We start from the raw sequence: 27,665 nt of genomic DNA on the forward strand, positions 1-27,665 counted from the left end.
TTCGGTGACCCCTCCTCAAGGGGGGGTACTGTTGTGAATTCTGTGGCTGAATTCACTCCTGTGGTCACAAGTGGTACTGCAGCCTCTGGGCTTCCTCCCTCAGGTGTTCTGGTGAGCTTGTTGGCTGCCTTGCTATTTAACTCCACCTGATTCTGTCTTCCTTGCTCCTTGTCAATGTTCCAGTGTTGGATCTGAGCTCCTGCATCTTTCCTGTGGCCTGCTGCTCTGCTAGATAAGTGCTACTTTGTTTTTTGTTGCTGTTTTTTCTGTCCAGCTTGTCTATTCTTTTTTGCTGGAAGCTCTGAGACGCAAAGGGTGTACCGCCGTGCCGTTAGTTCGGCACGGTGGGTCTTTTTGCCCCCTTTGCGTGGGTTTTGCTTTAGGGTTTTTTGTAGACTGCATAGTTCTCTTTGCTATCCTCGCTCTGTCTAGAATATCGGGCCTCACTTTGCTGAATCTATTTCATTCCTACGTTTTGTCTTTTCATCTTGCTAACAGTCATTATATGTGGGGGGCTGCCTATTCCTTTGGGGTATTTCTCTGAGGCAAGTCAGGCTTGTATTTCTATCTTCAGGCTAGTCAGCTCCTCAGGCTGTGCCGAGTTGCATAGGTAGTGATAGGCGCAATCCACAGCTGCCTTTAGTTGTGTTAGGATAGGTTCAGGTATTGCGGTCTACAGAGATTCCACGTCTCAGAGCTTGTTCTATTGTTTCTGGGTTATTGTCAGATCACTGTATGTGTTCTGATTACTGCACACTGTGTTACTGGATTGCCCGGATAACAGATACCTAGAATAAGCCCCTGCTGTAAGCTAAGAGGTCAATAGCCTTGTGTGTGTTTTCTCATCACATTGTTAGCAGTGGAGGGACAACTAAGATAAGCCCCCCTGCACATGTGATAGCCGTCTGTTGGCCTAAAGTCACCCCGACCCGTGACGTAGGGGTGACGGTCACGGTGTGAATCCTGACCAATTGGTGACAGAGGTCAGGGGAATCGTGACAATTGGTGGCAGCGGTGGGATATCTTAGAGCATTAGTGATTTGGTTTGAGTAATCATTCCTCTCACTAAAAACTTGCAGAAAGTTCTTGCGAGGACTCTGCGCAAATAAGTTTGGAGAACGAACTCAGTGTTTTATTAGTCTTGAGACAATTGTGTGTGGTTTTTCATCACATCGTGGAGTGGAGGGATAACTAAGATAAGCCCCCCTGCACATGTGATAGCCGTCTGTTGGCCTAAAGTCACCCCGACCCGTGACGTAGGGGTGACGGTCACGGTGTGAATCCTGACCAATTGGTGACAGAGGTCAGGGGAATCGTGACACATGACCACAGGAGGGAGTTCAAAAACAGAATTCACAACACATCTTCTATATCCCTCAATAATAGTCGCTATTCACCTTCAAGTAACATAATTAGTAAACTGAGTTAACCTGTATTCTCAATATAACTAGTATGCAGTTGCCATACAGAGGACGTCCTTATAGACAGTACTGTGTGCACAGACATCATGAATTCGGCTCCGGTCACCGCTGAGCCGTCTACACCGGAGCTACCGGAATCTCCTCCATTCTCCTCCTGTCACTACTGAGTCTACATCGGAGCTGCCAGGATCTCCTCTGTTGTGGGTTCTGTTTTTGGGCTCCCTCTGGTCGTTACTGATGGTACTGGGTGACTTGTGTTTTCTGCAGTCTCTGGTGTCCACCTGTTCCATTAGGTTATGGGTGTTTCCTATTTAGCCTGGCTTCTTTGTCATTTCCTGGCCGGCTATCAATGTAATCAGCGTGTCTGTTTACCCCTGCTCCCTGCGTTTGTATTCTTCTGGACAAGCTAAGTTTTGATTTTCCTGTTTTTCGTTTTACTTACTTTTTGTCTTTGTCCAGCTTGCAGTTATGTTATTCCTGCTGCTGGTTGCTCTAGTGGGCTGAAATTACTCCTCATGTTCCATGAGTTGGCACATGAGTTCAAGTAATTTCAGGATGGTTTTTTGTAGGGTTTTTCGCTGACCGCGCAGTTCACTTTCGTATCCTCTATCTAGCTTTAGCGGGCCTCACTTTTGCTGATTCTGTTTTCATGACTATGTATGTGCTTTCCCCTTATTTCACCATTATTACATGTGGGGGGCTGCTATTTCTGTGGGGTGTTTCTCTGGAGGCAAGTGAGGTCTGTGTTTCTTCTTATAGGGGAAGCTAGTCCTCCGGCTGGAGCGAGACGTCTAGAATCATCGTAGGCACGTTCCCCGGCTACTGCTAGTTGTGTGTTTAGGTTCAGGATCGCGGTCAGCTCAGGTTCCATCTCCCTAGAGCTGGTTATGTTTTTGTGCATGTCTGTTGTGATCCCCTGCCATTGGGATCATGACAGTATAGCCGGCCAATAAATATAATTTGGTATTCGTTTTGGCTGAAGTAGGAGGAAAAATAGTCTGAGCATTTTTTTTTTTTTTTCCTCCTCTTAATCTTTGAATGGCCCTGACTTCAGCTGTTTATCATGGACGTCCAGAGTTTGGCTTCCAGCCTGAATGGTCTTGCTGCTAAGGTTCAAAATATACAAGATTTTGTTGTACATACGCCTATCTCTGAACCTAGAATTCCTGTCCCAGAGTTTTTTTCTGGAGATAGATCTAGTTTTTTTAATTTTAGGAATAATTGCAAGTTGTTTCTTTCCTTGAAATCTCGCTCTTCTGGAGACCCTGCTCAGCAGGTCAAGATTATTATATCTTTCCTGCAAGGGGATCCTCAGAATTGGGCATTTGCATTGGCACCAGGGGATCCTGCGTTGCTCAATGTGGATGCATTTTTTCTGGCATTGGGTTTGCTCTATGAGGAACCTAACCTAGAGATTCAGGCTGAAAAAGCTTTATTAGCTCTCTCTCAGGGGCAAGATGAAGCAGAAATGTATTGTCAGAAATTTCGGAAATGGTCGGTGCTTACTCAGTGGAATGAGTGCGCTCTGGCTGCAAAATTCAGAGATGGTCTTTCTGAGGCCATTAAAGATGTTATGGTGGGGTTTCCGGCGCCTACAGGTCTGAATGAGTCCATGACTATGGCTATTCAGATTGATCGGCGTTTACGGGAGCGCAAACCTGTGCACCATTTGGCGGTGTCTTCTGAACAGGCACCTGAGATAATGCAATGTGACAGAATTCAGTCCAGAAGTGAACGGCAAAATTATAGACGGAAAAATGGATTGTGTTTTTATTGTGGTGATTCAGCTCATGTTATATCAGCATGCTCTAAACGCACAAAAAAGGTTGATAAGTCTGTTGCCATTGGTACTTTACAGTCTAAGTTCATTCTGTCTGTGACGCTGATTTGTTCATTATCATCCATTTCCGTCGATGCCTATGTGGATTCAGGCGCTGCCCAGAGTCTTATGGATTGGTCATTTGCCAAACGCTGTGGGTTTAGTCTGGAACCTCTGGAAGTTCCTATTCCTTTGAAAGGAATTGACTCTACACCTTTGGCTATGAATAAACCTCAGTACTGGACACAAGTGACCATGCGTATGACTCCCGTTCATCAGGAGGTGATTCGCTTCCTGGTACTATATAATTTACATGATGTCTTAGTGCTTGGTCTGCCATGGTTACAAACTCATAACCCAATCCTGGACTGGAAAACAATGTCTGTGTTAAGCTGGGGATGTCAGGGGGTTCATGATGATGCACCTCCGATTTCTATCGCTTCATCTACTCCTTCTGAAATTCCTGTGTTTTTGTCTGATTATCGGGAGGTTTTTGAGGAACCTAAGCTCAGTTCGCTTCCTCCTCACAGGGATTGCGATTGTGCTATAGATTTGATTCCTGGCAGTAAGTTCCCTAGAGGTCGTTTGTTCAATCTGTCTGTGCCAGAGCATGCTGCTATGCGGAATTATATTAAGGAGTCCTTGGAAAAGGGGCATATCCGTCCGTCTTCGTCCCCTTTGGGAGCAGGTTTTTTTTTTTGTGGCTAAGAAAGATGGTTCCTTGAGGCCTTGCATAGATTATCGTCTTTTGAATAAGATTACAGTCAAATATCAGTATCCCTTGCCATTGTTGACTGATTTATTTGCTCGCATTAAGGGGGCTAAATGGTTCACTAAGATTGATCTTAGGGGTGCGTATAATCTTGTGCGGATAAGGCAGGGTGATGAGTGGAAAACCGCATTTAATACGCCTGAGGGCCATTTCGAGTATTTGGTGATGCCTTTTGGACTTTCTAATGCTCCTTCTGTCTTCCAGTCTTTTATGCACGATATTTTCCGTGAATATCTGGATAAATTTATTATCGTGTACTTGGATGATATTTTTTTTTTTTCTGATGACTGGGAGTCTCATGTTCAGCAGGTCAGGAAGGTGTTTCAGGTCCTGCGGGCCATTTCTTTGTTTGTGAAGGGTTCTAAATGTCTTTTTGGGGTCCAGAAGATTTCTTTTTTGGGGTATATTTTTTCCCCTTCTACTATTGAGATGGATCCCGTCAAGGTTTAGGCTATTTGTGACTGGACGCAACCTAAATCTCTTAAGAGTCTACAGAAGTTCTTGGGCTTTGCTAATTTTTATCGTCCCTTCATAACTAATTTTTCTAGTGTGGTTAAGCCTTTGACGGATTTGACTAAAAAGGGTGCTGATGTTACTGATTGGTCTCCTGTGGCTGTGGAGACCTTTCGGGAACTTAAGCGCCGGTTTTCTTCTGCTCCCGTGTTGCGTCAGCCAGATACGTCGCTTCCTTTTCAGGTTGAGGTTGATGCTTCCGAGATCGGAGCGGGGGCGGTTTTGTCACAGAGAAGTTCCGATGGCTCAGTGATGAAGCCATGTGCGTTCTTTTCTAGAAAATTTTCGCCCGCTGAACGGAATTATGACGTTGGTAATCGGGAGCTTTTGGCCATGAAGTGGGCATTTGAGGAGTGGCGTCATTGGCTTGAGGGTGCTAGACATCGTGTGGTGGTCTTGACTGGTCACAAAAATCTGATGTACCTTGAGTCTGCCAAGCGTCTGAATCCTAGACAGGCTCGTTGGTCACTGTTTTCTCCCGTTTCAATTTTGTGGTTTCATACCTACCAGGTTCAAAGAATGTGAAGGCGGATGCTCTTTCTAGGAGTAGTTTTGTGCCTGACTCCCCTGGAAATTCTGAGCCTACTGGTATCCTTAGGGATGGGGTGATTTTGTCGGCAGTCTCCCCAGACTTGCGACGTGCTTTGCAGGAGTTTCAGGCGGATAAACCTGATCGTTGTCCGCCGGAAAGACTGTTTGTTCCAGATAATTGGACCAGTAGAGTCATCTCCGAGGTTCATTCTTCTGTGTTGGCAGGTCATCCTGGAATATTTGGTACTAGAGACTTGGTGGCCAGGTCTTTTTGGTGGCCTTCCTTGTCGAGGGATGTGCGTTCTTTCGTGCAGTCTTGTGGAGTTTGCGCTCGGGCTAAGCCTTGCTGTTCTCGGGCCAGTGGATTGTTGTTACCTTTGCCTATCCCGAAGAGGCCTTGGACGCACATTTCCATGGACTTTATTTCGGATCTCCCTGTCTCTCAAAAAATGTCCGTCATATGGGTTGTGTGTGACCGCTTTTCTAAAATGGTTCATCTGGTACCCTTGCCTAAGTTACCTTCATCCTCTGAGTTGGTCCCTCTGTTTTTTCAAAACGTGGTCCGTTTGCATGGCATTCCGGAGAACATCGTTTCTGACAGGGGATCCCAGTTTGTGTCTAGATTTTGGCGGACATTCTGTGCTAAGATGGGCATTGATTTGTCCTTTTCGTCTGCATTCCATCCCCAGACGAATGGCCAGACGGAACGAACTAATCAGACTTTGGAAACTTATTTAAGGTGTTTTGTTTCTGCTGATCAGGATGACTGGGTTTCCTTTTTGCCGCTTGCCGAGTTTGCCCTTAATAATCGGGCTAGTTCTGCTACCTTGGTTTCTCCTTTCTTTTGTAATTCGGGGTTTCATCCTCGTTTTTCCTCTGGTCAGGTGGAGCCTTCTGATTGTCCTGGAGTGGACATGGTGGTGGATAGGTTGCATCGGATCTGGAGTCATGTGGTGGACAATTTGAAGTTGTCCCAGGAGAAGGCTCAGCAGTTTGCTAATCGCCGTCGCCGCGTGGGTCCTCGACTTCTTGTTGGGGACTTGGTGTGGTTGTCTTCTCGTTTTGTTCCTATGAAGGTCTCTTCTCCTAAGTTCAAGCCTCGGTTCATCGGTCCCTATAAGATCTTGGAAATTCTTAACCCTGTGTCGTTTCGTTTGGATCTCCCGGCATCATTTGCTATTCATAATGTGTTCCATCGGTCGTTGTTGCGGAGGTATGAGGTACCTGTTGTTCCTTCTCTTGAGCCTCCTGCTCCGGTGCTGGTGGAGGGTGAGTTGGAGTATGTTGTGGAGAAGATCTTGGATTCTCGTGTTTCCAGACGGAGACTCCAGTATTTGGTTAAGTGGAAGGGTTATGGTCAGGAGGATAATTCTTGGGTGATTGCTTCTGATGTTCATGCTGCCGATTTGGTCCGTGCTTTTCATAGGGCTCATCCTGGTCGCCCTGGTGGTTCTCGTGAGGGTTCGGTGACCCCTCCTCAGGGGGGGGGTACTGTTGTGGGTTCTGTTTTTGGGCTCCCTCTGGTGGTTACTGATGGTACTGGGTGACTTGTGTTTTCTGTAGTCTCTGGTGTCCACCTGTTCCATTAGGTTATGGGTGTTTCCTATTTAGCCTGGCTTCTCTGTCATTTCCTGGCCGGCTATCAATGTAATCAGCGTGTCTGTTTACCTCTGCTCCCTGCGTTTGTGTTCTTCTGGACAAGCTAAGTTTTGATTTTCCTGTTTTTCGTTTTACTTACTTTTTGTCTTTGTCCAGCTTGCAGTTATGTTATTCCTGCTGCTGGTTGCTCTAGTGGGCTGAAATTACTCCTCATGTTCCATGAGTTGGCACATGAGTTCAAGTAATTTCAGGATGGTTTTTTGTAGGGTTTTTCGCTGACCGCGCAGTTCACTTTCGTATCCTCTGCTATCTAGCTTTCGCGGGCCTCACTTTTGCTGATTCTGTTTTCATAACTACGTATGTGATTTCCTCTCATTTCACCGTTATTACATGTGGGGGGCTGCTATTTCTGTGGGGTGTTTCTCTGGAGGCAAGTGAGGTCTGTGTTTCTTCTTATAGGGGAAGCTAGTCCTCCGGCTGGAGCGAGACGTCTAGAATCATCGTAGGCACGTTCCCCGGCTACTGCTAGTTGTGTGTTTAGGTTCAGGATCGCGGTCAGCTTAGGTTCCATCTCCCTAGAGCTGGTTATGTTTTTGTGCTTGTCTTTTGTGATCCCCTGCCATTGGGATCATGATACTCCTCCATTCTCCTCCTGTCACCACTGAGTCTACATCAGAGCTGCCGGAATCTCCTCCATTCTCCTCCTGTCACCACTGAGCCGTCTACATCGGAGCTGCCGGAATATCCTCCATTCTCCTCCGGTCACCGCTGAGCCGTCTACACCGAAGCTGCCGGAATCTCCTCCATTCTCCTCCTGTCACCGCTGAGCCATCTACACCGGAGCTGCCAGAATCTCCTCCGTTCTCCTCCTGTCACCGCTGAGCCGTCTACGACAGAGCTGCCGGAATCTCCTCCATTCTCCTCCTGTCACCGCTGAGTCGTCTACACCGGAGATGCCGGAATCTCCTCCATTCTCCTCCTGTCACCGCTGAGCCGTCTACATCGCAGCTGCCGGAATCTCCTCCATTCTCCTCCTGTCACCACTGAGTCTAAATCGAAGCTGCCAGAATCTCCTTCATTCTCCTCCTGTCACCGCTGAGCCGTCTACACCAGATCTGCCGGAATCTCTCCGGTATCCTCCTGTCACCGCTGAGCCGCCTACACCGGAGCTGCCGGAATCTCCTCCATTCTCCTCCTGTCATCACTGAGTCTACATCGGAGCTGCCAGAATCTCCTCCTGTCACCGCTGAGCCGTCTACACCGGAGCTGCTGGAATCTCCTCCATTCTCCTCCTGTCACCGCTGAGCCGCCTACACAGGAGCTGCCGGAATCTCTTCCATTCTCCTCCTGTCACCGCTGAGCCGTCTACACCGGAGCTGCCGGAATCTCCTCCATTCTCCGCTGAGCCGCCTACACCGGAGCTGCCGGAATCTCCTCCATTCTCCTCCTGTCGCCGCTGAGCCGTCTGTTATGACTTGGTGGTTAGGACAATAATGGACCTTGGACCTGGTGGTTAAGAGCACACAAAATGATCAGATAGTTATCAATAGGACGAGCTCTGAGACGAGGGAACTCTGTTGACCGCAATCCCTAAACCTATCACACACACTAGAAGCAGCCGTGGATTGCTCCTAACGCTCCCTATGCAACTCGTCACAGCCTAAGAAACTAGCTAGCCCTGAAGATAGAAATAAAAGCCTACCTTGCCTCAGAGAAATTCCCCAAAGGAAAAGGTAGCCCCCCACATATAATGACTGTGAGTAAAGATGAAAATACAAACACAGAGATTAAATAGATTTAGCAAAGTGAGGCCCGACTTACTGAACAGACTGAGGATAGGAAAGGTAACTTTGCGGTCAGCACAAAAATACTACAAAAAGACCACGCAGAGGACGCAAAAAGACCCTCCGCACCGACTCACGGTGCGGAGGTGCTCCCTCTGCGTCCCAGAGCTTCCAGCAAGCAAGATAACAATCAAAATAGCCAGCTGGACAGAAAAATAGCAAATTAAAGAAACACAAACAGGAACTTAGCTTATGCTGGGTAGACAGGTCACAAGAACGATCCAGGAGTGAGCAAGACCAATACTGGAACATTGACTGGTGGCATAAAGCAAAGATCTAGGTGGAGTTATATAGAGCAGCAGGTAACGAATTAACCTCGTCAACTGTGGAAGGAACCTCAGAAGCCGCAGCCCCACTCACATCCACCAGAGGAAGCCCATGGACAGAACCAGCCGAAGTACCATTCATGACCACAGGAGGGAGCTCGACAACAGAATTCACAACAGCTGTCTACAACGGAGCTGCCGGAATCTCCTCCATTCTCCTCCTATCACCGCTGAGCCGTCTACACCGGAGCTGCCGGAATATCCTCCATTCTCCTCCTGTCACCGCTGAGCCGTCTACACCGGAGCTGCCGGAATCTCCTCCATTCTCCTCCTGTCACCGCTGAGCCGTCTACACCGGAGCTGCCGGAATCTCCTCCATTCTCCTCCTGTCACTGCTGATCTGTCTACACCGGAACTGCCGGAATCTCCTCCTTTCTCCTCCTGTCACCGCTGAGCCGTCTACACCGGAGCTGCCGGAATCTCCTCCATTCTCCTCCTGTCACCGCTGAGCCGTCTACACCGGAGCTGCCGGAATCTCCGCCATTCTCCTCCTGTCACCGCTGAGCCGTCTACACCGGAGCTGCCGGAATCTCCTCCATTCTCCTCCTCTCACCGCTGAGCCGTCTACACCGAAGCTGCTAGAATCTCCTCCATTCTCCTCCTGTCACCGCTGAGCCATCTACACCGGAGCTGCCGGAATCTCCTCCATTCTCCTCCTGTCACCGCTGAGCCGTCAACTGCGGAGCTGCCGGAATCTCCTCCATTCTCCTCCTGTCACCGCTGAGCCGTCTACACCGCAGCTGCCGGAATCTCCTCCATTCTCCTCCTGTCACCGCTGATCTGTCTACACCGGAACTGCCAGAATCTCCTCCATTCTCCTCCTGTCACCGCTGAGCAGTCTACACCGGAGCTGCCGGAATCTCCTCCATTCTCCTCCTGTCACCGCTGAGCCGTCTACACAGGAGCTGCCGGAATCTCCTCCATTCTCCTGTCACCGCTGAGCCGTCTACACCGGAGCTGCCGGAATCTCCGCCATTCTCCTCCTGTCACCGCTGAGCCGTCTACACCGGAGCTGCCAGAATCTCCTCCATTCTCCTCCTGTCACCGCTGAGCCGTCTACACCGGAGCTGCCGGAATCTCCTCCATTCTCCTCCTGTCACCGCTGAGCCGTCTACACCGGAGCTGCCGGAATCTCCGCCATTCTCCTCCTGTCACCGCTGAGCCGTCTACACCGGAGCTGCCGGAATCTCCTCCATTCTCCTCCTGTCACCGCTGAGCCGTCTACATCGGAGCTGCCGGATCTCCCCCATTCTCCTCCTGTCACCGCTGAGCCGTCTACACCGGAGCTGCCGGAATCTCCTCCATTCTCCTCCTGTCACCGCTGAGCCGTCTACACCGGAGCTGCCGGAATCTCCTCCATTCTCCTCCTGTCACCGCTGAGCCATCTACACCGGAGCTGCCGGAATCTACTCCATTCTCCTCCTGTCACCGCTGAGCCGTCTACACCGGAGCTGCCGGAATCTCCTCCATTCTCCTCCTGTCACCGCTGAGCCGTCTACACCGGAGCTGCCGGAATCTCCTCCATTCTCCTCCTGTCACCCCTGAGCCGCCTACACCGGAGCTACCGGAATCTCCTCCATTCTCCTCCTGTCACCGCTGAGCCGTCCACACCGAAGCTGCCAGAATCTCCTCCATTCTCTTCCTGTCACCGCTGAGCCGCCTACACCGGAGCTGCCGGAATCTCCTCCATTCTCCTCCTGTCACCGCTGAGCCATCTACAGCGGAGCTGCCGGAATCTCCTCCATTCTCCTCCTGTCACCACTGAGCCGTCTACACCGGAGCTGCCGGAATCTCCGCCATTCTCCTTCTGTCACCGCTGAGCCGTCCACACCGGAGCTGCCAGAATCTCCTCCATTCTCCTCCTGTCAACGCTGAGCCGTCTACACCGGAGCTGCCAGAATCTCCTTCATTCTGCTTCTATCACCGCTGAGCCATCTACACCGGAGCTGCCGGAATCTCCTCCATTCTCCTCATTTCACCGCTGAGCCGCCTACACCGGAGCTGCCGGAATCTCCTCCATTCTCCTCCTGTCACCGCTGAGCCGTCTACACCGGAGCTGCCGGAATCTCCTCCATTCTCCTCCTGTCACCACTGAGCCGCCTACACCGGAGCTGCTGGAATCTCCTCCATTCTCCTCCTGTCACTGCTGAGCCGTCTACACCGCAGCTGCCGGAATCTCCTCCTGTCACCGCTGAGCCGTCTACACCGGAGCTGCCGGAATCTCCTCCATTCTCCTCCTGTCACCACTGAGCCGTCTACACCGGAGCTGCCGGAATCTCCTCCATTTTCCTCATTTCACCGCTGAGCCGCCTACACCGGAGCTGCCGGAATCTCCTCCATTCTCCTCCTGTCACCGCTGAGCCGTCTACACCGGAGCTGCCGGAATCTCCTCCATTCTTCTCCTGTCACCCCTGAGCCGCCTACACCGGAGCTGCCGGAATCTCCTCCATTCTCCTCCTGTCACCGCTGAGCCGTCTACACCGGAGCTGCCGGAATCTCCGCCATTCTCCTCCTGTCACCGCTGAGCCGTCTACACCGGAGCTGCCGGAATCTCCTCCATTCTCCTCCTGTCACCGCTGAGCCGTCTACACCGGAGCTAACGGAATCTCCTCCATTCTCCTCCTGTCACCGCTGAGCCACCTACATCGGAGCTGCCGGAATCTCCCCCATTCTCCTACTGTCACCGCTGAGCCGTCTACATCGGAGCTGCCGGAATCTCCCCCATTCTCCTCCTGTCACCGCTGAGCCGTCTACACCGGAGCTGCCGGAATCTCCTCCATTCTCCTCCTGTCACCGCTGAGCCATCTACACCGGAGCTGCCGGAATCTCCTCCATTCTCCTCCTGTCACTCCTGAGCCGTCTACACCGGAGCTGCCGGAATCTCCTCCATTCTCCTCCTGTCACCGCTGAGCCGTCTACACCGGAGCTGCCGGAATCTCCTCCATTCTCCTCCTGTCACCGCTGAGCCGTCTACACCGGGGCTGCCGGAATCTCCTCCATTCTCCTCCTGTCACCGCTGAGCCGTCTACACCGGAGCTGCCGGAATCTCCGCCATTCTCCTCCTGTCACTCCTGAGCCGTCTACACCAGAGCTGCCGGAATCTCCTCCATTCTCCTCCTGTCACCGCTGAGCCGTCTACACCGGGGCTGCCGGAATCTCCTCCATTCTCCTCCTGTCACCGCTGAGCCGTCTACACCGGGGCTACCGGAATCTCCTCCATTCTCCTCCTGTCACCGCTGAGCCGTCTACACCGGAGTTGCTGGAATCTCCTCCATTCTTCTCATTTCACCGCTGAGCCGTCTACACCGGAGCTGCCGGAATATCCTCCATTCTCCTCCTGTCACCGCTGAGCCATCTACACCGGAGCTGCCGGAATCTCCTCCATTCTCCTCCTGTCACCGCTGAGCCATCTACACCGGAGCTGCCGGAATCTCCTCCATTCTCCTCCGGTCACCGCTGAGCCGTCTACACCGGAGCTGCCGGAATCTCCTCCATTCTCCTCCGGTCACCGCTGAGCCGTCTACACCGGAGCTGCCGGAATATCCTCCATTCTCCTCCTATCACCGCTGAGCCGTCTACATCGGAGCTGCCGGAATCTCCTCCATTCTCCTCCTGTCACCGCTGAGCCGTCTACACCGGAGCTGCCGGAATCTCCTCCATTCTCCTCCTGTCACCGCTGAGCTGTCTACACCGGAGCTGCCGGAATCTCCTCCATTCTTCTCCTGTCACCTCTGAGCCGTCTACACCAGAGCTGCCGGAATCTCCTCCATTCTCCTCCTGTCACCGCTGAGCCGTCTACATCGGAGCTGCCGGAATCTCCTCCTTTCTCCTCCTGTCACCTCTGAGCCGTCTACACCGGAGCTGCCGGAATCTCCTCCATTCTCCTCCTGTCACCGCTGAGCCGTCTACACCGGAGCTGCCGGAATCTCCTCCATTCTCCTCCTGTCACCGCTGAGCCGTCTACACCGGAGCTGCCGGAATCTCCTCCATTCTTCTCCTGTCACCTCTGAGCCGTCTACACCAGAGCTGCCGGAATCTCCTCCATTCTCCTCCTGTCACCGCTGAGCCGTCTACATCGGAGCTGCCGGAATCTCCTCCTTTCTCCTCCTGTCACCTCTGAGCCGTCTACACCGGAGCTGCCGGAATCTCCTCCATTCTCCTCCTGTCACCGCTGAGCCGTCTACACCGGAGCTGCCGGAATCTCCTCCATTCTCCTCCTGTCACCGCTGAGCCGTCTACACCGGAGCTGCCGGAATCTCCTCCATTCTCCTCCTGTCACCGCTGAGCCGTCTACAGCGGAGCTGCCGGAATCTCCTCCATTCTCCTCCTGTCACCGCTGAGCCGTCTACACCGGAGCTGCCGGAATCTCCTCCATTCTCCTCCTGTCACCGCTGAGCCGTCTACACCGGAGCTGCCGGAATCTCCTCCATTCTCCTCCTGTCACCGCTGAGCTGTCTACACCGGAGCTGCCGGAATCTCCTCCATTCTCCTCCTGTCACCGCTGAGTTGTCAACACCGGAGCTGCCGGAATCTCCTCCATTCTCCTCCTATCACCGCTGAGCCATCTACACCGGAGCTGCCAGAATCTCCTCCATTCTCCTCCTGTCACCGCTGAGCCGTCTACACCGGAGCTGCCGGAATCTCCTCCATTCTCCTCCTGTCACCGCTGAGCCGTCTACACCGGAGCTGCCAGAATCTCCTCCATTCTCCTCCTGTCACCGCTGAGCCATCTACACCGGAGCTGCCAGAATCTCCTCCATTCTCCTCCTGTCACCGCTGAGCCATCTACATCGGAGCTGCCGGAATCTCCTCCATTCTCCTCCTGTCACCGCTGAGCTGTCTACACCGGAGCTGCTGGAATCTCCTCCATTCTCCTCCTGTCACCGCTGAGCCGTCTACACCGGAGCTGCCGGAATCTCCTCCATTCTCCTCCTGTCACCGCTGAGCCGTCTACACCGGAGCTGCCGGAATCTCCTCCATTCTCCTCCTGTCACCGCTGAGCCGTCTACACCAGAGCTTCCGGAATCTCCTCCATTCTCCTCCTATCACCGCTGAGCCGTCTACACCGGAGCTGCCAGAATCTCCTCCATTCTCCTCCTGTCACCATTGATCTATCTATACCGGAGCTGCCGGAATCTCCTCCATTCTCCTCCTGTCACCGCTGAGCCGTCTACACCGGAGCTGCCGGAATCTCCTCCATTCTCCTCCTGTCACCCCTGAGCCGTCTACACCGGAACTGCTGGAATCTCCTCCATTCTCCTCCTGTCACCGCTGAGCCGTCTACACCGGAGCTGCTGGAATCTCCTCCATTCTCCTCCTGTCACCGCTGAGCCGTCTACACCGGAGCTGCCGGAATCTCCTCCATCCTCCTCCTGTCACCGCTGAGCCGTCTACACAGGAGCTGCCGGAATCTCCTCCATTCTCCTCCTGTCACCGCTGAGCCGTCTACACCAGAGCTGCCGGAATCTACTCCATTCTCCTCCTGTCACCGATGAGCCGTCTACACCGGAGCTGCCGGAATCTCCTCCATTCTCCTCCTGTCACTGCTGAGCCGTCTACACCGGAGCTGCCGGAATCTCCTCCATTCTCCTCCTGTCACCGCTGAGCCGTCTACACCGGAGCTGCCGGAATCTCCTCCATTCTCCTCCTGTCACCGCTGAGCTGTCTACACCGGAGATGCCGGAATCTCCTCCATTCTCCTCCTGTCACCGCTGGGCCGTCTACACCTGAGCTGCCGGAATCTCCTCCATTCTCCTCCTGTCACCGCTGAGCCGTCTACACCGGAGATGCTGGAATCTCCTCCATTCTCCTCCTGTCACCGCTGAGCCGTCTACACCGGAGCTGCCGGAATCTCCTCCATTCTCCTCCTGTCACCGCTGAGCCGTCTACACCGGAGTGGCCGGAATCTCCTCCATTCTCCTCCTGTCACCGCTGAGCCGTCTACACCGGAGATGCCGGAATCTCCTCCATTCTCCTCCTGTCACCGCTGGGCCATCTACACCGGAGTGGCCGGAATCTCCTCCATTCTCCTCCTGTCACCGCTGAGCCGTCTACACCGGAGCTGCCGGAATCTCCTCCTGTCACCGCTGAGCCGTCTACACCGGAGCTGCCGGAATCTCCTCCATTCTCCTCCTGTCACCGCTCAGCCATCTACACCGGAATCTCCTCCATTCTCCTCCTGTCACCGCTGAGCCGTCTACACCGGAGCTGCCGGAATCTCCTCCATTCTCCTCCTGTCACCACTGAGCCGTCTACTCCGGAGCTGCCGGAATCTCCTCCATTCTCCTCCTGTCACCGCTGAGCCGTCTACATTGGAGCTGCCGGAATCTCCTCCATTCTCCTCCTGTCTCCGCTCAGCCATCTACACCGGAATCTCCTCCATTCTCCTCCTGTCACCGCTGAGCCGTCTACACCGGAGCTGCCGGAATCTCCTCCATTCTCCTCCTGTCACCGCTGAGCCGTCTACACCGGAGCTGCCGGAATCTCCTCCATTCTCCTCCTGTCACCACTGAGCCGTCTACACCGGAGCTGCCGGAATCTCCTCCATTCTCCTCCTGTCACTGCTGAGCCGTCTACACCGGAGCTGCCGGAATCTCCTCCATTCTCCTCCTGTCACCGCTGAGCCGTCTACACCGGAGCTGCCGGAATCTCCTCCATTCTCCTCCTGTCACCGCTGAGCCGTCTACACCGGAGCTGCCGGAATCTCCTCCATTCTCCTCCTGTCACTGCTGAGCCGTCTACACCGGAGCTGCCGGAATCTCCTCCATTCTCCTCCTGTCACCGCTGAGCCGTCTACACCGGAGCTGCCGGAATCTCCTCCATTCTCCACCTATCACCACTGAGCCGTCTACACCGGAGCTGCCGGAATCTCCTCCATTCTCCTTCTGTCACCGCTGAGCCGTCTACACCGGAGCTGCCGGAATCTCCTCCATTCTCCTCCTGTCACTGCTGAGCCGTCTACACCGGAGCTGCCGGAATCTCCTCCATTCTCCTCCTGTCACCGCTGAGCCGTCTACACCGGAGCTGCCGGAATCTCCTCCATTCTCCACCTGTCACCACTGAGCCGTCTACACCGGAGCTGCCGGAATCTCCTCCATTCTCCTGTCACCGCTGAGCCGTCTACACCGGAGCTGCCGGAATCTCCTCCATTCTCCTCCTGTCACCGCTGAGCCGTCTACACCGGAGCTGCCGGAATCTCCTCCATTCTCCTCCTGTCACCGCTGAGCCGTCTACACCGGAGCTGCCGGAATCTCCTCCATTCTCCTCCTGTCACCGCTGAGCCATCTACACCGGAGCTGCCGGAATCTCCTCCATTCTCCTCCTGTCACCGCTGAGCTGTCTAAACTGGAGCTGCCGGAATCTCCTCCATTCTCCTCCTGTCACCGCTGAGCCGTCTACACCGGAGCTGCCGGAATCTCCTCCATTCTCCTCCTGTCACCGCTGAGCCGTCTATACCGGAGCTGCCGGAATCTCCTCCATTCTCCTCCTGTCACCGCTGAGCCGTCTACACCGGAGCTGCCGGAATCTCCTCCATTCTCCTCCTGTCACCGCTGAGCCGTCTACACCGGAGCTGCCGGAATCTCCTCCATTCTCCTCCTGTCACCGCTGAGCCGTCTACACCGGAGCTGCCGGAATCTCCTCCATTCTCCTCCTGTCACCGCTGAGCCGTCTACACCGGAGCTGCCGGAATGTCCTCCATTCTCCTCCTGTCACCGCTGAGCCGTCTACACCGGAGCTGCCGGAATCTCCTCCATTCTCCTCCTGTCACCACTGAGCCGTCTACACCGGAGCTGCCGGAATCTCCTCCATTCTCCTCCTGTCACCGCTGAGCCGTCTACACCGGAGCTGCCGGAATCTCCTCCATTCTCATTTCACCGCTGAGCCGCCTACACCGGAGCTGCCGGAATCTCCTCCATTCTCCTCCTGTCACCGCTGAGCCGTCTACACCGGAGCTGCCGGAATCTCCTCCATTCTCCTCCTGTCACCGCTGAGCCGTCTACACCGGAGCTGCCGGAATCTCCTCCTGTCACCGCTGAGCCGTCTATACCGGAGCTGCCGGAATCTCCTCCATTCTCCTCCTGTCACCGCTGAGCCGTCTACACCGGAGCTGCCGGAATCTCCTCCATTCTCCTCCTGTCACCGCTGAGCCGTCTACACCGGAGCTGCCGGAATCTCCTCCATTCTCCTCCTGTCACCGCTGAGCCGTCTACACCGGAGCTGCCGGAATCTCCTCCATTCTCCTCCTGTCACCGCTGAGCCGTCTACACCGGAGCTGCCGGAATGTCCTCCATTCTCCTCCTGTCACCGCTGAGCCGTCTACACCGGAGCTGCCGGAATCTCCTCCATTCTCCTCCTGTCACCACTGAGCCGTCTACACCGGAGCTGCCGGAATCTCCTCCATTCTCCTCCTGTCACCGCTGAGCCGTCTACACCGGAGCTGCCGGAATCTCCTCCATTCTCATTTCACCGCTGAGCCGCCTACACCGGAGCTGCCGGAATCTCCTCCATTCTCCTCCTGTCACCGCTGAGCCGTCTACACCGGAGCTGCCGGAATCTCCTCCATTCTCCTCCTGTCACCGCTGAGCCGTCTACACCGGAGCTGCCGTAATCTCCTACATTCTCCTCCTGTCACCGCTGAGCCGTCTACACCGGAGCTACCGGAATCTCCTCCATTCTCCTCCTGTCACCGCTGAGCCGTCTACACCGGAGCTGCCGGAATCTCCTCCATTCTCCTCCTGTCACCGCTGAGCCGTCTACACCGGAGCTGCCGGAATCTCCTCCATTCTCCTCCTGTCACCGCTGAGCCGTCTACACCGGAGCTGCCGGAATCTCCTCCATTCTCCTCCTGTCACCGCTGAGCCGTCTACACCGGAGCTGCCGGAATCTCCTCCATTCTCCTCCTGTCACCACTGAGCCGTCTACACCGGAGCTGCCGGAATCTCCTCCATTCTCCTCCTGTCACTCCTGAGCCGTCTACACCGGAGCTGCCGGAATCTCCTCCATTCTCTTGTCACCGCTGAGCCGTCTACACCGGAGCTGCCGGAATCTCCTCCATTCTCCTCCTGTCACCGCTGAGCCGTCTACACCGGAGCTGCCGGAATCTCCTCCATTCTCCTCCTGTCACCGCTGAGCCGTCTACACCGGAGCTGCCGGAATCTCCTCCATTCTCCTCCTGTCACCGCTGAGCCGTCTACACCGGAGCTGCCGGAATCTCCTCCATTCTCTTGTCACCGCTGAGCCGTCTACACCGGAGCTGCCGGAATCTCCTCCATTCTCCTCCTGTCACCGCTGAGCCGTCTACACCGGAGCTGCCGGAATCTCCTCCATTCTCCTCCTGTCACCGCTGAGCCGTCTACACCGGAGCTGCCGGAATCTCCTCCATTCTCCTCCTGTCACCGCTGAGCCGTCTACACCGGAGCTGCCGGAATCTCCTCCATTCTCCTCCTGTCACCACTGAGCCGTCTACACCGGAGCTGCCGGAATCTCCTCCATTCTCCTCCTGTCACTCCTGAGCCGTCTACACCGGAGCTGCCGGAATCTCCTCCATTCTCTTGTCACCGCTGAGCCGTCTACACCAGAGCTGCCGGAATCTCCTCCATTCTCCTCCTGTCACTCCTGAGCCGTCTACACCGGAGCTGCCGGAATCTCCTCCATTCTCCTGTGCGCCGTCTACACCGGAGCTGCCGGAATCTCCTCCATTCTCCTCCTGTTACCGCTGAGCCGTCTACACCGGAGCTGCCGGAATCTCCTCCATTCTCCTCCTGTCACCGCTGAGCCGTCTACACCGGAGCTGCCGGAATCTCCTCCATTCTCCTCCTGCCACATCTGAGCCGTCTACACCGGAGCTGCCGGAATCTCCTCCATTCTCCTCCTGTCACCACTGAGCCGTCTACACCGGAGCTGCCGGAATCTCCTCCATTCTCCTCCTGTCACTCCTGAGCCGTCTACACCGGAGCTGCCGGAATCTCCTCCATTCTCTTGTCACCGCTGAGCCGTCTACACCGGAGCTGCCGGAATCTCCTCCATTCTCCTCCTGTCACCGCTGAGCCGTCTACACCGGAGCTGCCGGAATCTCCTCCATTCTCCTCCTGTCACCGCTGAGCTGTCTACACCGGAGCTGCCGGAATCTCCTCCATTCTCCTCCTGTCACCGCTGAGCCGTCTACACCGGAGCTGCCGGAATCTCCTCCATTCTCTTGTCACCGCTGAGCCGTCTACACCGGAGCTGCCGGAATCTCCTCCATTCTCCTCCTGTCACCGCTGAGCCGTCTACACCGGAGCTGCCGGAATCTCCTCCATTCTCCTCCTGTCACCGCTGAGCCGTCTACACCGGAGCTGCCGGAATCTCCTCCATTCTCCTCCTGTCACCGCTGAGCCGTCTACACCGGAGCTGCCGGAATCTCCTCCATTCTCCTCCTGTCACCACTGAGCCGTCTACACTGGAGCTGCCGGAATCTCCTCCATTCTCCTCCTGTCACTCCTGAGCCGTCTACATCGGAGCTGCCGGAATCTCCTCCATTCTCTTGTCACCGCTGAGCCGTCTACACCAGAGCTGCCGGAATCTCCTCCATTCTCCTCCTGTCACTCCTGAGCCGTCTACACCGGAGCTGCCGGAATCTCCTCCATTCTCCTGTGCGCCGTCTACACCGGAGCTGCCGGAATCTCCTCCATTCTCCTCCTGTCACCGCTGAGCCGTCTACTCCGGAGCTGCCAGAATCTCCTCCATTCTCTTGTCACCGCTGAGCCGTCTACACCGGAGCTGCCGGAATCTCCTCCATTCTCCTCCTGTCACCGCTGAGCCGTCTACACCGGAGCTGCCGGAATCTCCTCCATTCTCCTCCTGTCACTGCTGAGCCGTCTACACCGGAGCTGCCGGAATCTCCTCCATTCTCCTCCTGTCACCGCTGAGCCATCTACACCGGAGTTGCCGGAATCTCCTCCATTCTCCTCCTGTCACCGCTGAGCCGTCTACACCGGAGCTGCCGGAATCTCCTCCATTCTCCTCCTGTCACCGCTGAGCCATCTACACCGGAGTTGCCGGAATCTCCTCCATTCTCCTCCTGTCACCGCTGAGCCGTCTACACCGGAGCTGCTGGAATCTCCTCCATTCTCCTCCTGTCACCGCTGAGCCGTCTACACCGGAGTTGCCGGAATCTCCTCCATTCTCCTCCTGTCACCGCTGAGCCGTCTACACCGGAGCTGCCGGAATCTCCTCCATTCTCTTGTCACCACTGAGCCGTCTACACCGGAGCTGCCGGAATCTCCTCCATTCTCCTCCTGTCACCGCTGAGCCGTCTACACCGGAGCTGCCGGAATCTCCTCCATTCTCCTCCCGTCACCGCTGAGCCGTCTACACCGGAGCTGCCGGAATCTCCTCCATTCTCCTCCTGTCACCGCTGAGCTGTCTACACCGGAGCTGCCGGAATCTCCTCCATTCTCCTCCTGTCACCGCTGAGCCGTCTACACCGGAGCTGCCGGAATCTCCTCCATTCTCCTCCTGTCACCACTGAGCCGTCTACACCGGAGCTGCCGGAATCTCCTCCATTCTCCTCCTGTCACCGCTGAGCCGTCTACACCGGAGCTGCCGGAATCTCCTCCATTCTCCTCCTGTCACCGCTGAGCCGTCTACACCGGAGCTGCCGGAATCTCCTCCATTCTCCTCTTGTCACCGCTGAGCCGTCTACACCGGAGCTTCCGGAATCTCCTCCATTCTCCTCCCGTCACCGCTGAGCCGTCTACACCGGAGCTGCCGGAATCTCCTCCATTCTCCTCCTGTCACCGCTGAGCGGTCTACACCGGAGCTGCCGGAATCTCCTCCATTCTTCTCATGTCACCGCTGAGCCGTCTACACCGGAGCTGCCGGAATCTCCTCCATTCTCCTCCCGTCACCGCTGAGCCGTCTACACCGGAGCTTCCGGAATCTCCTCCATTCTCCTCCCGTCACCGCTGAGCCGTCTACACCGGAGCTTCCGGAATCTCCTCCATTCTCCTCCCGTCACCGCTGAGCCGTCTACACCGGAGCTGCCGGAATCTCCTCCATTCTCCTCCTGTCACCGCTGAGCCGTCTACACCGGAGCTGCCGGAATCTCCTCCATTCTCCTCCTGTCACCGCTGAGCCGTCTACACCGGAGCTGCCGGAATCTCCTCCATTCTCCTCCTGTCACCGCTGAGCCGTCTACACCGGAGCTGCCGGAATCTCCTCCATTCTCCTCCTGTCACCGCTGAGCCGTCTACACCGGAGCTGCCGGAATCTCCTCCATTCTCCTCCTGTCACCGCTGAGCCGTCTACACCGGAGCTGCCGGAATCTCCTCCATTCTCCTCCTGTCACTGCTGAGCCGTCTACACCGGAGCTGCCGTAATCTCCTACATTCTCCTCCTGTCACCGCTGAGCCGTCTACACCGGAGCTGCCGGAATCTCCTCCATTCTCCTCCTGTCACCGCTGAGCCGTCTACACCGGAGCTGCCGGAATCTCCTCCATTCTCCTCCTGTCACCGCTGAGCCGTCTACACCGAAGCTGCCGGAATCTCCTCCATTCTCCTCCTGTCACCGCTGATCTGTCTACACCGGAGCTGCCGGAATCTCCTCCATTCTCCTCCTGTCACCGCTGAGCCGTCTACACCGGAGCTGCCGGAATCTCCTCCATTCTCCTCCTGTCACCGCTGAGCCGTCTACACCGGAGCTGCCGGAATCTCCTCCATTCTCCTCCTGTCACCGCTGAGCCGTCTACACCGGAGCTGCCGGAATCTCCTCCATTCTCCTCCTGTCACCGCTGAGCCGTCTACACCGGAGCTGCTGGAATCTCCTCCATTCTCCTCCTGTCACCGCTGAGCCGTCTACTCCGGAGCTGCCGGAATCTCCTCCATTCTCCTCCTGTCACCGCTGAGCCGTCTACACCGGAGCTGCTGGAATCTCCTCCATTCTCCTCCTGTCACCGCTGAGCCGTCTACACCGGAGCTGCCGGAATCTCCTCCATTCTCCTCCTGTTACCGCTGAGCCGTCTACACCGGAGCTGCCGGAATCTCCTCCATTCTCCTCCTGTCACCGCTGATCCGTCTACACCGGAGCTGCAGGAATCTCCTCCATTCTCCTCCTGTCACCGCTGAGCCGTCTACACCGGAGCTGCCGGAATCTCCTCCATTCTCCTCCTGTCACCGCTGAGTCGTCTTCACCGGAGCTGCCGGAATCTCCTTCATTCTCCTCCTGTCACCACTGAGTCGTCTTCACCGGAGCTGCCGGAATCTCCTCCATTCTCCTCCTGTCACCGCTGAGTCGTCTTCACCGGAGCTGCCGGAATCTCCTCCATTCTCCTCCTGTCACCGCTGAGTCGTCTTCACCGGAGCTGCTGGAATCTCCTTCATTCTCCTCCTGTCACCGCTGAGTCGTCTACACCGGAGCTGCCGGAATTTCCTCCATTCTCCTCCTGTCACCGCTGAGCCGTCTACACCGGAGCTGCCGGAATCTCCTCCATTCTCCTCCTGTCTCCGCTGAGCCGTCTACACCGGAGCTGCTGGAATCTCCTCCATTCTCCTCCTGTCACCGCTGAGCTGTCTACACCGGAGCTGCCGGAATCTCCTCCATTCTCCTCCTGTCACCTCTGAGCCGTCTACACCGGAGCTGCCGGAATCTCCTTCATTCTCCTCCCGTCACCGCTGAGCCGTCTACACCGGAGCTGCCGGAATCCCCTCCATTCTCCTCCTGTCACCGCTGAGCCGTCTACACCGGAGCTGCCGGAATCTCCTCCATTCTCCTCCTGTCACCGCTGAGCCGTCTACACCGGAGCTGCCGGAATCTCCTCCATTCTCCTCCTGTCACCGCTGAGCCGTCTACACCGGAGCTGCCGGAATCTCCTCCATTCTCCTCCTGTCACCGCTGAGCCGTCTACACCAGAGCTGCCGGAATCTCCTCCATTCTCCTCCTGTCACCACTGAGCCGTCTACACCGGAGCTGCCGGAATCTCCTCCATTCTCCTCCTGTCACCGCTGAGCCGTCTACACCGGAGCTGCCGGAATCTCCTCCATTCTCCTCCTGTCACCGCTGAGCCGTCTACACCGGAGCTGCCGGAATCTCCTCCATTCTCCTCCTGTCACCGCTGAGCCGTCTACACCGGAGCTGCCGGAATCTCCTCCATTCTCCTCCTGTCACCGCTGAGCCGTCTACAGCGGAGCTGCCGGAATCTCCTCCATTCTCCTCCTGTCACCGCTGAGCCGTCTACACCGGAGCTGCCGGAATCTCCTCCATTCTCCTCCTGTCACCGCTGAGCCGTCTACACCGGAGCTGCCGGAATCTCCTCCATTCTCCTCCTGTCACCGCTGAGCTGTCTACACCGGAGCTGCCGGAATCTCCTCCATTCTCCTCCTGTCACCGCTGAGTTGTCAACACCGGAGCTGCCGGAATCTCCTCCATTCTCCTCCTATCACCGCTGAGCCATCTACACCGGAGCTGCCAGAATCTCCTCCATTCTCCTCCTGTCACCGCTGAGCCGTCTACACCGGAGCTGCCGGAATCTCCTCCATTCTCCTCCTGTCACCGCTGAGCCGTCTACACCGGAGCTGCCAGAATCTCCTCCATTCTCCTCCTGTCACCGCTGAGCCATCTACACCGGAGCTGCCAGAATCTCCTCCATTCTCCTCCTGTCACCGCTGAGCCATCTACATCGGAGCTGCCGGAATCTCCTCCATTCTCCTCCTGTCACCGCTGAGCTGTCTACACCGGAGCTGCTGGAATCTCCTCCATTCTCCTCCTGTCACCGCTGAGCCGTCTACACCGGAGCTGCCGGAATCTCCTCCATTCTCCTCCTGTCACCGCTGAGCCGTCTACACCGGAGCTGCCGGAATCTCCTCCATTCTCCTCCTGTCACCGCTGAGCCGTCTACACCAGAGCTTCCGGAATCTCCTCCATTCTCCTCCTATCACCGCTGAGCCGTCTACACCGGAGCTGCCAGAATCTCCTCCATTCTCCTCCTGTCACCATTGATCTATCTATACCGGAGCTGCCGGAATCTCCTCCATTCTCCTCCTGTCACCGCTGAGCCGTCTACACCGGAGCTGCCGGAATCTCCTCCATTCTCCTCCTGTCACCCCTGAGCCGTCTACACCGGAGCTGCTGGAATCTCCTCCATTCTCCTCCTGTCACCGCTGAGCCGTCTACACCGGAGCTGCTGGAATCTCCTCCATTCTCCTCCTGTCACCGCTGAGCCGTCTACACCGGAGCTGCCGGAATCTCCTCCATCCTCCTCCTGTCACCGCTGAGCCGTCTACACAGGAGCTGCCGGAATCTCCTCCATTCTCCTCCTGTCACCGCTGAGCCGTCTACACCAGAGCTGCCGGAATCTCCTCCATTCTCCTCCTGTCACCGATGAGCCGTCTACACCGGAGCTGCCGGAATCTCCTCCATTCTCCTCCTGTCACTGCTGAGCCGTCTACACCGGAGCTGCCGGAATCTCCTCCATTCTCCTCCTGTCACCGCTGAGCCGTCTACACCGGAGCTGCCGGAATCTCCTCCATTCTCCTCCTGTCACCGCTGAGCTGTCTACACCGGAGATGCCGGAATCTCCTCCATTCTCCTCCTGTCACCGCTGGGCCGTCTACACCTGAGCTGCCGGAATCTCCTCCATTCTCCTCCTGTCACCGCTGAGCCGTCTACACCGGAGATGCTGGAATCTCCTCCATTCTCCTCCTGTCACCGCTGAGCCGTCTACACCGGAGCTGCCGGAATCTCCTCCATTCTCCTCCTGTCACCGCTGAGCCGTCTACACCGGAGTGGCCGGAATCTCCTCCATTCTCCTCCTGTCACCGCTGAGCCGTCTACACCGGAGATGCCGGAATCTCCTCCATTCTCCTCCTGTCACCGCTGGGCCATCTACACCGGAGTGGCCGGAATCTCCTCCATTCTCCTCCTGTCACCGCTGAGCCGTCTACACCGGAGCTGCCGGAATCTCCTCCTGTCACCGCTGAGCCGTCTACACCGGAGCTGCCGGAATCTCCTCCATTCTCCTCCTGTCACCGCTCAGCCATCTACACCGGAATCTCCTCCATTCTCCTCCTGTCACCGCTGAGCCGTCTACACCGGAGCTGCCGGAATCTCCTCCATTCTCCTCCTGTCACCACTGAGCCGTCTACTCCGGAGCTGCCGGAATCTCCTCCATTCTCCTCCTGTCACCGCTGAGCCGTCTACATTGGAGCTGCCGGAATCTCCTCCATTCTCCTCCTGTCTCCGCTCAGCCATCTACACCGGAATCTCCTCCATTCTCCTCCTGTCACCGCTGAGCCGTCTACACCGGAGCTGCCGGAATCTCCTCCATTCTCCTCCTGTCACCGCTGAGCCGTCTACACCGGAGCTGCCGGAATCTCCTCCATTCTCCTCCTGTCACCACTGAGCCGTCTACACCGGAGCTGCCGGAATCTCCTCCATTCTCCTCCTGTCACTGCTGAGCCGTCTACACCGGAGCTGCCGGAATCTCCTCCATTCTCCTCCTGTCACCGCTGAGCCGTCTACACCGGAGCTGCCGGAATCTCCTCCATTCTCCTCCTGTCACCGCTGAGCCGTCTACACCGGAGCTGCCGGAATCTCCTCCATTCTCCTCCTGTCACTGCTGAGCCGTCTACACCGGAGCTGCCGGAATCTCCTCCATTCTCCTCCTGTCACCGCTGAGCCGTCTACACCGGAGCTGCCGGAATCTCCTCCATTCTCCACCTATCACCACTGAGCCGTCTACACCGGAGCTGCCGGAATCTCCTCCATTCTCCTCCTGTCACCGCTGAGCCGTCTACACCGGAGCTGCCGGAATCTCCTCCATTCTCCTCCTGTCACTGCTGAGCCGTCTACACCGGAGCTGCCGGAATCTCCTCCATTCTCCTCCTGTCACCGCTGAGCCGTCTACACCGGAGCTGCCGGAATCTCCTCCATTCTCCACCTGTCACCACTGAGCCGTCTACACCGGAGCTGCCGGAATCTCCTCCATTCTCCTGTCACCGCTGAGCCGTCTACACCGGAGCTGCCGGAATCTCCTCCATTCTCCTCCTGTCACCGCTGAGCCGTCTACACCGGAGCTGCCGGAATCTCCTCCATTCTCCTCCTGTCACCGCTGAGCCGTCTACACCGGAGCTGCCGGAATCTCCTCCATTCTCCTCCTGTCACCGCTGAGCCATCTACACCGGAGCTGCCGGAATCTCCTCCATTCTCCTCCTGTCACCGCTGAGCTGTCTAAACTGGAGCTGCCGGAATCTCCTCCATTCTCCTCCTGTCACCGCTGAGCCGTCTACACCGGAGCTGCCGGAATCTCCTCCATTCTCCTCCTGTCACCGCTGAGCCGTCTATACCGGAGCTGCCGGAATCTCCTCCATTCTCCTCCTGACACCGCTGAGCCGTCTACACCGGAGCTGCCGGAATCTCCTCCATTCTCCTCCTGACACCGCTGAGCCGTCTACACCGGAGCTGCCGGAATCTCCTCCATTCTCCTCCTGTCACCGCTGAGCCGTCTACACCGGAGCTGCAGGAATCTCCTCCATTCTCCTCCTGTCACCGCTGAGCCGTCTACTCCGGAGCTGCCGGAATCTCCTCCATTCTCCTCCTGTCACCGCTGAGCCGTCTACACTGGAGCTGCCGGAATCTCCTCCATTCTCCTCCTGTCACCGCTGAGCCGTCTACACCGGAGCTGCCGGAATCTCCTCCATTCTCCTCCTGTCACCGCTGAGCTGTCTACACCGGAGCTGCCGGAATCTCCTCCATTCTCCTCCTGTCACCGCTGAGCCGTCTACACCGGAGCTGCCAGAATCTCCTCCATTCTCCTCCTGTCACCGCTGAGCCGTCTACAGCGGAGCTGCCGGAATCTCCTCCATTCTCCTGCTGTCACCACTGATCTATCTATACCGGAGCTGCCGGAATCTCCTCCATTCTCCTCCTGTCACCGCTGAGCCGTCTACACCGGAGCTGCCGGAATCTCCTCCATTCTCCTCCTGTCACCGCTGAGCCGTCTACACCGGAGCTGCCAGAATCTCCTCCATTCTCCTCCTGTCACCACTGATCTATCTATACCGGAGCTGCCGGAATCTCCTCCATTCTCCTCCTGTCACCGCTGAGCCGTCTACACCAGAGCTGCCGGAATCTCCTCCATTCTCCTCCTGTCACCGCTGAGCCGTCTACACCGGAGCTTCCGGAATCTCCTCCATTCTCCTCCTGTCTCCGCTGAGCCGTCTACTCCGGAGCTGCCGGAATCTCCTCCATTCTCCTCCTGTCACCGCTGAGCTGTCTACACCGGAGCTGCTGGAATCTCCTCCATTCTCCTCCTGTCACCGCTGAGCCGTCTACACCGGAGCTGCCGGAATCTCCTCCATTCTCCTCCTGTGACCGCTGAGCTGTCTACACCGGAGCTGCTGGAATCTCCTCCATTCTCCTCCTGTCACCGTAGAGCCGTCTACACCGGAGCTGCCGGAATCTCCTCCATTCTCCTCCTGTCACCGCTGAGCTGTCTACACCGGAGCTGCCGGAATCTCCTCCATTCTCCTCCTGTCACCGCTGAGCCGTCTACACCGGAGCTGCCGGAATCTCCTCCATTCTCCTCCTGTCACCGCTGAGCCGTCTACACCAGAGCTTCCGGAATCTCCTCCATTCTCCTCCTATCACCGCTGAGCCGTCTACACCGGAGCTTCCAGAATCTCCTCCATTCTCCTCCTGTCACCACTGATCTATCTATACCGGAGCTGCCGGAATCTCCTCCATTCTCCTCCTGTCACCGCTGAGCCGTCTACACCGGAGCTGCCGGAATCTCCTCCATTCTCCTCCTGTCACCCCTGAGCCGTCTACACCGGAGCTGCTGGAATCTCCTCCATTCTCCTCCTGTC

This window comes from Ranitomeya imitator, chromosome 1, assembly GCF_032444005.1.
Source record: "Ranitomeya imitator isolate aRanImi1 chromosome 1, aRanImi1.pri, whole genome shotgun sequence".
Classification (NCBI taxonomy): Eukaryota; Metazoa; Chordata; class Amphibia; order Anura; family Dendrobatidae; genus Ranitomeya; species Ranitomeya imitator.